Below are 11,867 nucleotides of genomic sequence, written 5' to 3'. Positions count from 1 at the left end.
AATAGATAATAACATATATCCATCATTATAGTACCACATAGAATAGTTCCACTGTCTTAAAAATCCTCTGTGCTCTGCCTAGTCTTATCTTTTCCCCACCCCCAGCTCCAAACCCTCATAACCACGGATCTTTTATTTTCTCCATAGTTTTGTCTTTTTCAAAATGTCATTGAGTTGGAATCATATAGTATTTAGCCTTTTTAGACTGGCTTCTTTCAGTAATTATGCATTTAAGGTGCCCTCAGGTCTTTTCATCGCTTGATAACTGCTTATTTTTTAAGGTCTCAAATTTTCTTTACACACTTAAAAACCATTGCTAAATTACTCCTGCAGACGGCAGTACGATCACGTCAGTGGACATAGCCAAGTAAGACTGCAGGAAATAGGACAGATGAAATCAAATGCTATTAAATAACAAGAGCCTGCATCTTTTTCTAATTTTTTTGCCTATCATTCTCAAGGAGAAAATCGCACACAGAAGATCTCAGAGGGGATCATACAAAGGTGAGAAGAGGCATTTTGTGAGCATAGCAGTTAAGGAAAGCTAAGAGATGGAAAACAAAGTTTTAAGGGAAAGGCGTTGTTCCAAATACCTACATTTTCTCCCTCGTGCCTTTATTCCCCATGAAAACGCCACTCTTTCTTGAATGTTCCCGTGTTAGATGCATTCCTTAGGAAAGTTTTCTAACGCACTCTAACTAACTAACTCTTGAGTTCCGGATCAATAAGTACTCCTAGGGCATCCTGTATTGCTCATACCCTATTATTTCTCACATTGAATTATTATTGTTGTTTACTTATCTATCGCACACACTGCACAATAAGCTCCATGAGAGTCTCTGTCAGCTCTCTGTGCATGTCCTCTTAAAGCTTTTGGCACGGAGTATCTTCTCAACAAGTATTTTATGAAGAAAGGGAACAGTTTAACTAATACTTCCCTTTCTTTGTGCTTTCTCTTTATAAAGCTTCACCCTGGCTTCTGTCAGAAGAGTGCCCCTAACCACTTCTGGCTTGGCACTGCCTGATTAGAATCTATAAATGCTCAAATAAAGTGTTAACAATTTTAATATAACTCAGGTTATCTTTTTTTTTTCAGCAACAGTATTTTTATTTGTAAATCATGCAAAGGCCTATGAAATAGGTTTTCTTAGAACAGACCCATCTTGGCTAACTCAGTGGCACAATTCAAAAGTGAAAAATTAAGATATATTCTTTGTACAGAAGAGTCTTTAATAAACCCAAGGAATGTTTTCCACCAAGATACAAACTAGACCCTAGTTTTGCACGCCAAGGCTGATGACTTTTATCACACACCAAGATTTGCTTTAATAGTTAAGGGACAGCAGTCAGGCTAGCAAAAAGTCACCAAGACAACAAAACATTTCCATGAGAGTAGTCATTTATTAACTGGCCAGATTACAAAAATAATCATGGCAGAAACCTTAGTTCATCCTTCTAATAAGCCTATTGATCGGGTCTTCCCTGTTACCAGCATCTCCACCTTCTACAAAATGGGTGGTCTTTTTCTTCATTCCCCCTCGTGGAGAAGACAATTTGAAGGGCCATAAAAAGTTGTTTGCTTCTTTGAAACGTTTTCCAACAGTATAGATCTCGTGAATCAGATCCTCCATGCAGATGATGCCATATTTACCAAGAGATCGGGCAATCAATGTGTTATCTGTCAGGGCAATTCGCTTCTTGTTGATTTTGCCATAACCACGCTTGTAGATCAATTCATTCACCGACTTCAGATTTGGTACCCCCATGCTATATAAGGTTCCACGATCCTTAGCATGTTAACTGAAGCCTTGTTGAGCTTAACAACGGTGCCATTGAAGATCTGGCGAAGGCGAAGAAGCTGCAACACCTTTCGAACCTTTGGGCTCACACCATTGATACCTCTGATCCTGATCACAAATGCCAATTTGGGTTCCGCAGGTACATAGAAGTTGCCAGCTTTTCTTGCCATCCTTGCCATTCGAATCTCAGTTCTGTACATCTGCCTATATTCCTTGTGGTAATGCTTAGCTTTTTCATAGATAAGCTTCCCTCTTGCCTTTCGAAGCATCTTCTGAGCAAACTTCTTCCTCAGACGCTTGATCTTCAACTCTGCGAAATTCCTTCGCTTCTTCTTAAGGGTTTCTGGCACAGCAGGAACCTTCTTTTTCTTCTCTTCTGCACCCTCCATGGTTCCAGCTGGAAAAGAGCCTCAGGTTATCTTTTAACAACACACACATACATCCTTTTGGCAATTATAAGATATGTGGGGCAAATTTCTGTATCAGAACTGAACTGTCTGGATACAATATGTTAAAAATGTTTTTAAATGCATTACTGGGGCGCCTGGGTGGCTCAGCCGGTTAAGCGGCTGCCTTCGGCTCAGGTCATGATCCGGGGTCCTGGGCTCGAGCCCCGCATGGGGCTCCATGCTGGGTGGAAGCCTGCTTCTCCCTCTCCCACTCCCCTTGCTCTCTCTCTCTCTCTCTCGCTGTCTCTCTCTCTGTCAAATAAATAAATATAATCTTTAAAAAAAAATAAATGCGTTACTGGGTTGCAGAAAAGAGTGATCCCAGAAGTTCAGAAGGATGAGAACACTCAAGTCCAAAGAGAAAGGGATGAAGTTATTGCTCCCCTGGTAGCACCTGTAGATTCCTGGTTGTCCAAAGCTGGAATTCAATCAAACCTTGCCCCAAAGGAAGAAAACACAAAATACTGGACTTATTTTAACTTGGGAGTTCAGATCAAAGGCTCTTGAAAACACACACACACACACACACACACACACACACACACACACTACATACACAGTGCCCCCAGTGGAAACCAGGGGAAAAACACAACTACTTGCTTCTTTTATTTTGACTGCAGGTAAAGGAGAAATAAAAAATACATATGTCTGTACTTGAAAATCATCATGAGTCAGTAGTTTAAAATTGATCCCAGGTGCCTGGTAAAAGCAAATGTAAATACTTTCTGGGAGAAGGTGTCTTAAACCCAAGTATAAAAAGTTAAAAAGTAAGATAGTGTTCTAAGGAGCTTGATTGGTTTCCAATGTACTTAAGTCATTTTAAATATGCATGAGCGTATTTGTAAGATATATTTCTATATATGGAACTATGAGATCAAAAGGAATCGACAGTTATTGGCAAGGATGCGGAGAAAGGGGAACCCTCCTACATTGTTGGTGGGAATGCAAGCTGGTGCAGCCACTCTTGAAAACAGTATGGAGGTTCCTCAAAAAGTTGAAAATAGAGCTACCCTATGACCCAGCAATTGCACTACTGGGTATTTACCCCAAAGATACAAATGTAGTGATCTGAAGGGCTACGTGCACCCCAATGTTTATAGCAGCAATGTCCACAGTAGCCAAACTATGGAAAGAGCCAAGATATCCATCAATAGATGAATGGATAAAGAAGGTGTGGTATATATACACAATGGAATATTACGCAGCCATCAGAAAAACAAAATCTTGCCATTTGCGACGACGTGGATGGAACAGGAGGGTATTATGCTAAGTGAAACAAGTCAATCAGAGAAGGACATGTATCATATGATCTCACTGATATGAGGAATTCTTAATCTCAGGAAACAAACTGAGGGTTGCTGGAGTGGTGGGGGGTGGGAGGGATGGGGTGGCTGGGTGATAGACATTGGGGAGGGTATGTGCTAAGGTGAGAGCTATGAATTGTGTGAGACTGTTGAATCACAGACCTGTACCTCTGAAACAAATAATACATTATATGTTAAAAAAAATAGTAGGAAGGGAAAAACGAAGGGGGGGGCGGAAATCAGAGGGTGAGACGAACCATGAGAGACTATAGACTCTGAGAAACAAACAGGGTTCTAGAGGGGAGGGGGGTGGGGGAATGGGTTAGCCTGGTGATGGGTATTAAAGAGGGCACATTCTGCGTGGAGCACTGGGTGTTATACACAAACAATGAATCATGGAACCCTACATCAAAAACTAATGATGTAATGTATGGTGATTAAAGTAACATAATAAAATTTAAAAAATAACAAAAAATAAAAAATAAAAAAAGAAGGAATATGTATTTGTGCTTTTAAAAGATTTTATTTATTTATTAGAGAGAGAGAGAGAGCATGAGTGGGATGGAGGGACAGAGGGAGAAGCAGACTCCCTGCTAAAAAGGGAGCCTGATGTGGAACTCGATCCCAGGACCCTGGGACATGACCCAAGCCTAAGGCAGACACCCAACTGACTGAGCCACCCAGGCGCCACCATATTTGTGTTTTGATAAATATTACCAAATTTTCTTCCATATACTATACTTTGTACCCCAGCCAGTAATGTATTAAAGGATCTATAGCCCAGACTTTTCAAAGAAGTGTGTCAGCAAACTTTTGGGAATTTTTGCCTAAGTAGCAGGTGAAAAATAGTACAATGGTTTTTTTTTGAGCATTTGTTTTTTGAGCATTCAGTGAGATTGAACACTTTTTATATTTATGTCTTTGTACTTTCTTATGAAATCTCTGTTCATCTTCTAAGTCTATTTTTTCTACTGGTCTATTAGTCTTCTATGACTTAATTTCTGAGTTCTTTTTATGTTAGGGAAACTAGGTACTGTCTGGGTATGGACTACAGCATTTTAACCTATTTGTGATTCATCTTTTGACTTTAATATTTTGCTCAGCAGAATTTTTTTGCTCTTGTGTATCAAATCTGTAAATCTTCTCTTTTATGGCATCCGGACTTTGAGTCTCATTTTGAAATTTATTTACCACCCCAAGGATATAAATTATTTAATTCAGAGTACATATATGGCTTCATTTTTTAATATGTAAATGATTAATCCATTTGGAACTTGTTCTGGTATATAATGTGAAGTATGGGTTCAATTTTTATTTTTAGAAGATTATCCAATTCTGCCAACATGATTTATCAGGTGAAGCATCATTTCCTCCTTGATCTGAGATGCCATTTTTATTATATACTGACCTGTATATATTTTGATTTATATTATGAATTTTTGTTCTGTTTTTTTTGTGTCACATTGTATTAAACATGGAGAGTTTATTATGTTTTAATATATGATATGACTAGTTTCTCTCATTGCCCTTTTCCAGACTTTTATTATCTATTTATGTTTGTTTATCTTTCAATATAAATTTAGAATTAACTTGTCTGGTTAAAAAAATTTTGTAAATTTATTGAGATCACATTATATTTTTATTGGGATCTCATTTTTATTATATTGATTGCCGTATATCGAAATGTTCTTTTGTATCATTCAGAAATGGTTTGAAGTTACTCATATAGGTCTTCAATATTTTTTAAGTTTGTTTCTAGACATTTTAATCTTTTCTGTTGCTATTGCATATGATTCTTTTTTCAATTAGATCTTCTACTGGCTTATACCAATGATTTTTAATATCATTATCAAAATCATACTAATCATATATTGAAATCATACTTTTCTCTGTTAATATTTCTATTTTAGTCCTTTTATATTTTTCTATGCACATACACATATCTTTCTACTTACTTAGAATTTTATGTATTTACAATTTTAAGTCTGTCTTTTTTTAAAGATTTTATTTACTTGAGAGAGAGAGAGTGTAAGATCCCATGAGCAGGGGGAGGGCAGAGGGAGGGGGAGAAGGAGATGAAGACTCCCCACTGAGCAAGGAGCCTGACACAGGGTTCAATCCCAGGGCCCTGGGATCATGACTTGAGCCGAAAGCAGACGCTTAACCCACTGAGCCACCCAGGTGCCCCTTTAAGTCTGTCTTTTTATGGTTAACCTTATGTTTTGAGTATTGCCTCTAGTTAAATACTCTTTGAAAAATGATTTTTGAATACTTACGTAATATTCTGTCATAAATATTTTTAAACATTAGTTTAGTCAGACATGTTTCCATCTTTTCCTTTTCCAAATAATGCTATAATCTACTTCTTTGTATCTAATTTCTTGTATGCATTTCTGATTCTTCTTTGGGATAAATTTCCCAAGAAGAAATTATAAATGGGTTAAAAATACCATATTCTAAAAGTCTTTGATATATATTGCCAGATGTATTTGTGAAAAGGTGATCTAGTTTGTAATTTTATTAGCTAGAAATAAAAGTTTTCAGAAACATCAAGATGTGTGACATTAGTTGAAATTTGAGTGGAAAATAATGTTGAGCACTTTCTATCTGCCAGACACTGTGCTAAATGCTTTACATGGAATAACCCATTTAATTCCCCCCTATAATCATATGAAACAAACAATTTTATTATCCCCATTTAATACTGAGGCACTGAAATTAAATCACTTTCCCCAGGCCACATATTTAGTTAAGGGCAGAGCTGGGTATTCTGGCCTCAGAGTTGGCCTCTAACTGCTCTCCTATGTTGCTTTTGTGTAAGACTTGCCAATCTTTTTATGTCTTGGTACCCATCAAAAATTGAGTATTTCTGTAGCACCCTGGGATAAATGTGAGAGGCTGACTGAGCCTGGAGGCTGTTTGTCCAGAACAGTAACTGGCAGGCATCTGCATATAGCCAGGTCTCCACCTGACCTTTTTGAGAGCTGAGGGAATTAATAATTGATATATATCTAAAATCTATTATTAGCGCACTGCTTAGGAAGCTCTGCTTTATGGTAGTATAAAAATCCTTTAAAACCGCAAGTTAATAGTAATGATGACATATGTAAGTTTGCTAACACCTTCAGGTCAGCTATATATTATAGTTGAAACTGTTTTTCTTTTAATTGAAGTCTAGTTGACATATAATATTATATTAATTTCAGGTGTACAACATAGTGATTCGACATTTATATATATTACCAGGTGATCCCATGGTAAGTCTAGTTACCATCTGTCACCATACAAAAGTATGACTATATGATTGATGGTATTCCCTATACTGTACTTTTCATCCCTGTGATTTATTTATTTCATACTGGGAATTTTGTACCTCTTAATCTCCTTTACCTATTTTGCTCATCTCCCTACCTACTTCCCTTCTGGGAACCACAAGTTTGTTCTCTGTTTTTATGAGTCCGTTTCTGTTTTGTTAATTTGTTTTGTTTTTTAGATTTTACACATAAGTGAAATCCCACAGTATTTGTCTTTCTCTGTCTGACTTATTTCACTTAGCATAATACCCTCTAGGTTAATCCATGCTGTTAAAAATGGCAAGATATCATTCTTTTTTATGGCTGAGTAATATTCCATTATAGATATAAATAAACATATATATGTGCCACATATTCTTTATCCGTTCATCTACAGATGGACACTTAGGTTGCTTCCACATCTAAGCTATTATAAATCATGCTGCAATGAATATAGGCTGTATATATCTTTTCAAGTTAGTGGTTTTATTTTCTTCAGATAAATATCCAAATGTGGCATTGATAGATCATATGGTTGTTCTGTTTTTAATTTTTTGAGGAGCCTCCATACTGTTTTTCATAGTGGCTGCAATTCCCACCAATAGTGCATAAGAGTTCTCCCCTCACATCCTCACCAACACTTTCTGTCTCTTGTCTTTTTGGTACTAGCCATTCTGACAGGTGTGAGGCGATAGTTCACTGTCATTTTGATTTGCATTTCACTGATGATTAGTGATGTTAAGCATCTTCTCATGTGTCTGTTGGAAAAATATCTATTCAGGTCCTCTGTGCATATTTTTAATCAGATTGCTTATTTATTATTTGGTGTTGAGTTGTAGGAGCTCTTTATATATTTTGGATATTAATCTCTTTTCAGAGCTATCATTTGCAAAAATCTTCTACTCTTTGGTAGGTTTCCATTTTGGTTTACTGATGGTTTCCTTCACTGTGCAAAAGCTTTTGAGTTTAATGTAGTCCGAATTGTTCATTTTTGCTTTCATTTCCCTTGCCTCAGGAAACAGATCCAAAAAATAGAAATTCTAAGACTGATGTACATGAGTTTACTGCTTATGTTTTCTTTTAGGAGTTTTATAGTTTTAGGTCTTACATTTAGGTCTTTGGGTTTATTTTTGTAGAGGGTATAAGAAGGTGGCTCAGGTTCATTCTTTTGTATGTGGCTGTTCAGTTTTCTCAACACCATTTATTGAAGAGACTTGTCTTTTCACCACCGTATATTCTTGCCTCTTTTGCTATAAAGTAATTGAACAAATAAGCATGGGTCTATTTCTGGCCTTTCTATTCTGTTCCATTGATCTAATGTGCTTGTTTTTGTGCCAGTACACTATACTGTTTTGATTACTACAGCTTTGTAGTATAGTTTGAAATCTGGGAGCAGGATACCTTGGCTTTGTTTTTCTTTCTCAAGATTTCTTTGGCCATTTGGGGTCTTTTGTGGTTCCATACATTTGTTCTAGTTCTGTGAAAAGTGTTATTGGTATTTAAAAAAAATATTTTAATTTATTTATTTGAGAGAGAGAGAGCAAGCACATGAGCGGGTAGCGGGGGGTGGGGAAGAGGGAGAGGGACAAGCAGACTCCCCAGTGAGCAGACTCCCCATGAAACCTGATGTGGGGCTGGATCCCAGGACACTGAGATCATGACCTGAGCCGAAGGCAGACCCTTAACCAACTTGAGCCACCCAGGCACCCCTATGGGTATTTTGACAGAGATTGCATTGAATTTATAGATTGGGTAGTATGGACAGTTTAACAATATTGATTCCATGAGCCTGGAATATCTTTTCATTTGTGTCATCTTCAACTTCTTTCATTAATGTCTTATAGTTTTCATGGTACAGTTGCTTTATCACCTTGATTAAATTTATTCCTATGTATTCTTTTTGATGCAGTTATAAATGGGATTGTTTTCTTAATTTCTCTTTCTGATATTTGCATACTGTTTTTGTATGTTCTTTATGCCACCCCTTACTGGAGTATCTTACTTCATGTAGCAGTTTTTTTTTTTTTTTAAAGATTTTATTTATTTATTCATGAGAGACAGAGCGAGAGAGAAAGAGAGAGAGAGAGAGAGAGAGGCAGAGGGAGAAGCAGGCTCCCAAGGAGCAGGGAGCCCGATGTGGGACTCGATCCCAGGACCCTGGGATCATGACCTGAGCTGAAGGCAGACGCTTAACCATCTGAGCCACGCAGGCGCCCCATGTAGCAGTTTTTAAATTGTTTTTCTGTTTCTTTCAAGTATTACAATCTACATACACTGAGAGTTTTAATTTCTCATTTATGATTTCCTTACCTGCAGTGCTTTTCTTTTGTCTAATTTTATTATTTTGTAACTCCAGAAAAATGTTGAATAATACTTTTGATACAGGATGGTCTTGTTTTGGTAATGATTTTAGTGGAAATGTCTCTGGTATTTGCCATTAAGAATGTTGGCCTCCAGATTGAGAGAGAGATCATGTTAAGGAAGTCTGTATATTCTTAATGTATTAACCATTTTTATCAAGAATTATTATTGAACTTTGTCAAATGACTTTACAACATCTATTAAGATGATCAAGAGATTTTTATCTTTTTCATTTGCAATATGATTAATATATTACTTAATATTGAACCATCCTTGCATTTTAGAATTAATCTCACTGTTTCAAGATGTATTATTATTTTTTTTAATGTGCTGCTATATTCTGTTTCCAAGTATTATACTTAGGATTTTTTTTATCCTTGATAGGCATAAGTGACGGGTCCTCTTTGTGTCTAACATTATCACATTTGGGAGTTAATTAATGTTATATTCACTTTACAAAAATATTTTGGAAAGTTTTTTCTTTTAGTGTTCTTTGAAGCAATCTAAATAACATTGCAATTTATTGGCTCTTTGAAGGTTTGATAAAATTTCCATTTGAAACTCTGAACCTTGTGATTTTGGTGGGGTATTCACTGAAAAATTGATCTTCTGTGGGATCAGTCTACCTAAACTATATGATTCCTTAAGAATCTCCTTTTATAAATTCAAACTGTCCTGGAAAATTCTATATTTATTCTTGTTTTCAAATTTATTTTGCACAGAATTATGTAAGTAGTTTTTTTTATGGTTCATCAGAATTTTAAGTACCATTATTAACTCTATTTTAAAAATTCATTTATTTGAGGGTTGCCTGGGTGGCTCAGCTGGTTAAACGGTTGGGTTCGGCTCAGGTCACAATCCCAGCATCCTGGGATTGAGCCCCATGTCAGGCTCCTTGCTCAGCAGGGGAGTCTGCTTCTCCCCTCCCCCTCCTCATGCTCTCTCTCTTGCTCACTCTCTCTCTTTCAAATAAATAAGTAAAATCTTTAAAAAAATAAAGTTTATTTATTTGAGAGAGAGAGAAGGAGAAAGAAAGAGAGCAAGCATGGGGGGAGGCAGTGGGAGAGGGACAGAGAATCCCAAGCAGACTCTGCGCTGAGCATGGAGCTGGATACAGGGATCAATCTCATGGCCCTGAGATCACAACCTGGTCCAAAACCTAGAGTCGGCCACTCAACTGACTGCACCACTCAGGCACCCCTATTAATTCTATTTTTGAGGTCAGAAAGCTGAAGCTGATACAATACTTAGTTCCTATTTACACAGTTAAAAGGATACAAAGCCTCCCTTCAAGGCCAGCCCTTCTGACTAATTTTTGCCTCCATTCTTCTAAACTTGATTTTATACCCACCCAATTTTTCAACAGCCTGTCTTGCTAGGACACTGAAATGTAATGTTGTCAGAGGGCGATAGAGTCTCCTTAAAATAATGCTACTTTTCCTATGACAGCATTATGAGTTCTGTCAAATTTCCTCACTGAAGATATATTCTGACCATCCTTTACTGAAATTAAGCAGCCTGAACATAGCTATGGGGACACTAATCAAAATGACATCCTGTCATATATTGGGCTAAAGGAATTGATTTCTTCTTTAAAATAAAAAAAATCTAATTAGGCTACGTTGCAACCTTTGCAGAAGGATATTTGCAGATAGGTAGTACAATTCAGTACAACCTGCTACAAATTTACTTAAGAAAAGATATCCCACAGAAATACTTGCTAACTTATTCCTCAACCAGAAATAAAGCCTTATTGCAATCAATGTTTCATTACAAAAATAAGTATAAGCAATATGTAGTTTAGAGCGAATACTCTTGGAAACAAGCTTTGTAGCATGGATTTTGACATATCAATTCATTTAAGTTTTTAGACTGACATAAAAAATTGATTCCAGCAGGGGAAACATTATAAAATATCTCTTGTAAGTATAGTGAAATGACAAATTATGCTCCACAATTAGTGCCAGGCAATTTCCAATCCTATATTCAGCAGCACTGAGCACAGGATAGAGTACACTGCTCCCTCAGTCTTGTGAGCCTGAACTTGCCGAAACCTTGAGTATCATTGTTATGGACTTAATTCAGGAGGCTGAAAACTCCACAGAGAGTCTAGATTATCTCTCCCTTACTTAACCTGTCCAGCTTTCCTGTAGGCTCTTTGTGTTCACTAACCTTCAATCCCTGTGGATGGCTTTTTTTTTTAAATTTTTTATTGTTATGTTAATCACCATATATTACATCATTAGTTTTTGGTGCAGTGTTCCATGATTCATTGTTTGTTCATAACACCCAGTGCTCCATGCAGAACGTGCCCTCCTCAATATCCATCACCAGGCTAACCCATCCCCCTACCCCCCTCCCCTCTAGAACCCTCAGTTTGTTTTTCAGAGTCCATCATCTCTCATGGTTCGTCTCCCCCTCTGACATACTCCCCTTTTCTTCCTCTCCTGTTATCTTCTTCTTTTTCTTTTTTCTTAAAATATGTTGCGTTATTTGTTTCAGAAGTACAGATCTGTGATTCAACAGTCTTGCACAATTCACAGCGCTCACCGTAGCACATACCCTCCCCAATATCTATCACCCAGCCACCCCATCCCTCCCACCCCCAACCACTCCAGTAACACTCAGTTTCTTTCCTGAGATTAAGAATTCCTCATATCA

General features: G+C 37.1%; 1 pseudogene; it reads right to left on the bottom strand.

The window, feature by feature from the left end:
* Positions 1-1,089: 1,089 nt before the first annotated feature.
* Positions 1,090-2,191, bottom strand: LOC114214907 (large ribosomal subunit protein uL30 pseudogene; annotated as a pseudogene).
* Between the last annotated feature and the right edge of the window lie 9,676 nt (positions 2,192-11,867).

The sequence above is a fragment of the Eumetopias jubatus genome, unplaced genomic scaffold (assembly GCF_037043125.1).
Source record: "Eumetopias jubatus isolate StellerSeaLion01/CBP00866 unplaced genomic scaffold, mEumJub1_p1.0 scaffold_4, whole genome shotgun sequence".
NCBI classification, from domain to species: Eukaryota; Metazoa; Chordata; class Mammalia; order Carnivora; family Otariidae; genus Eumetopias; species Eumetopias jubatus.
The sequence above is the reverse complement of the archived record's forward strand: the minus strand, read 5'-3'. Positions and strand labels throughout refer to the sequence as shown.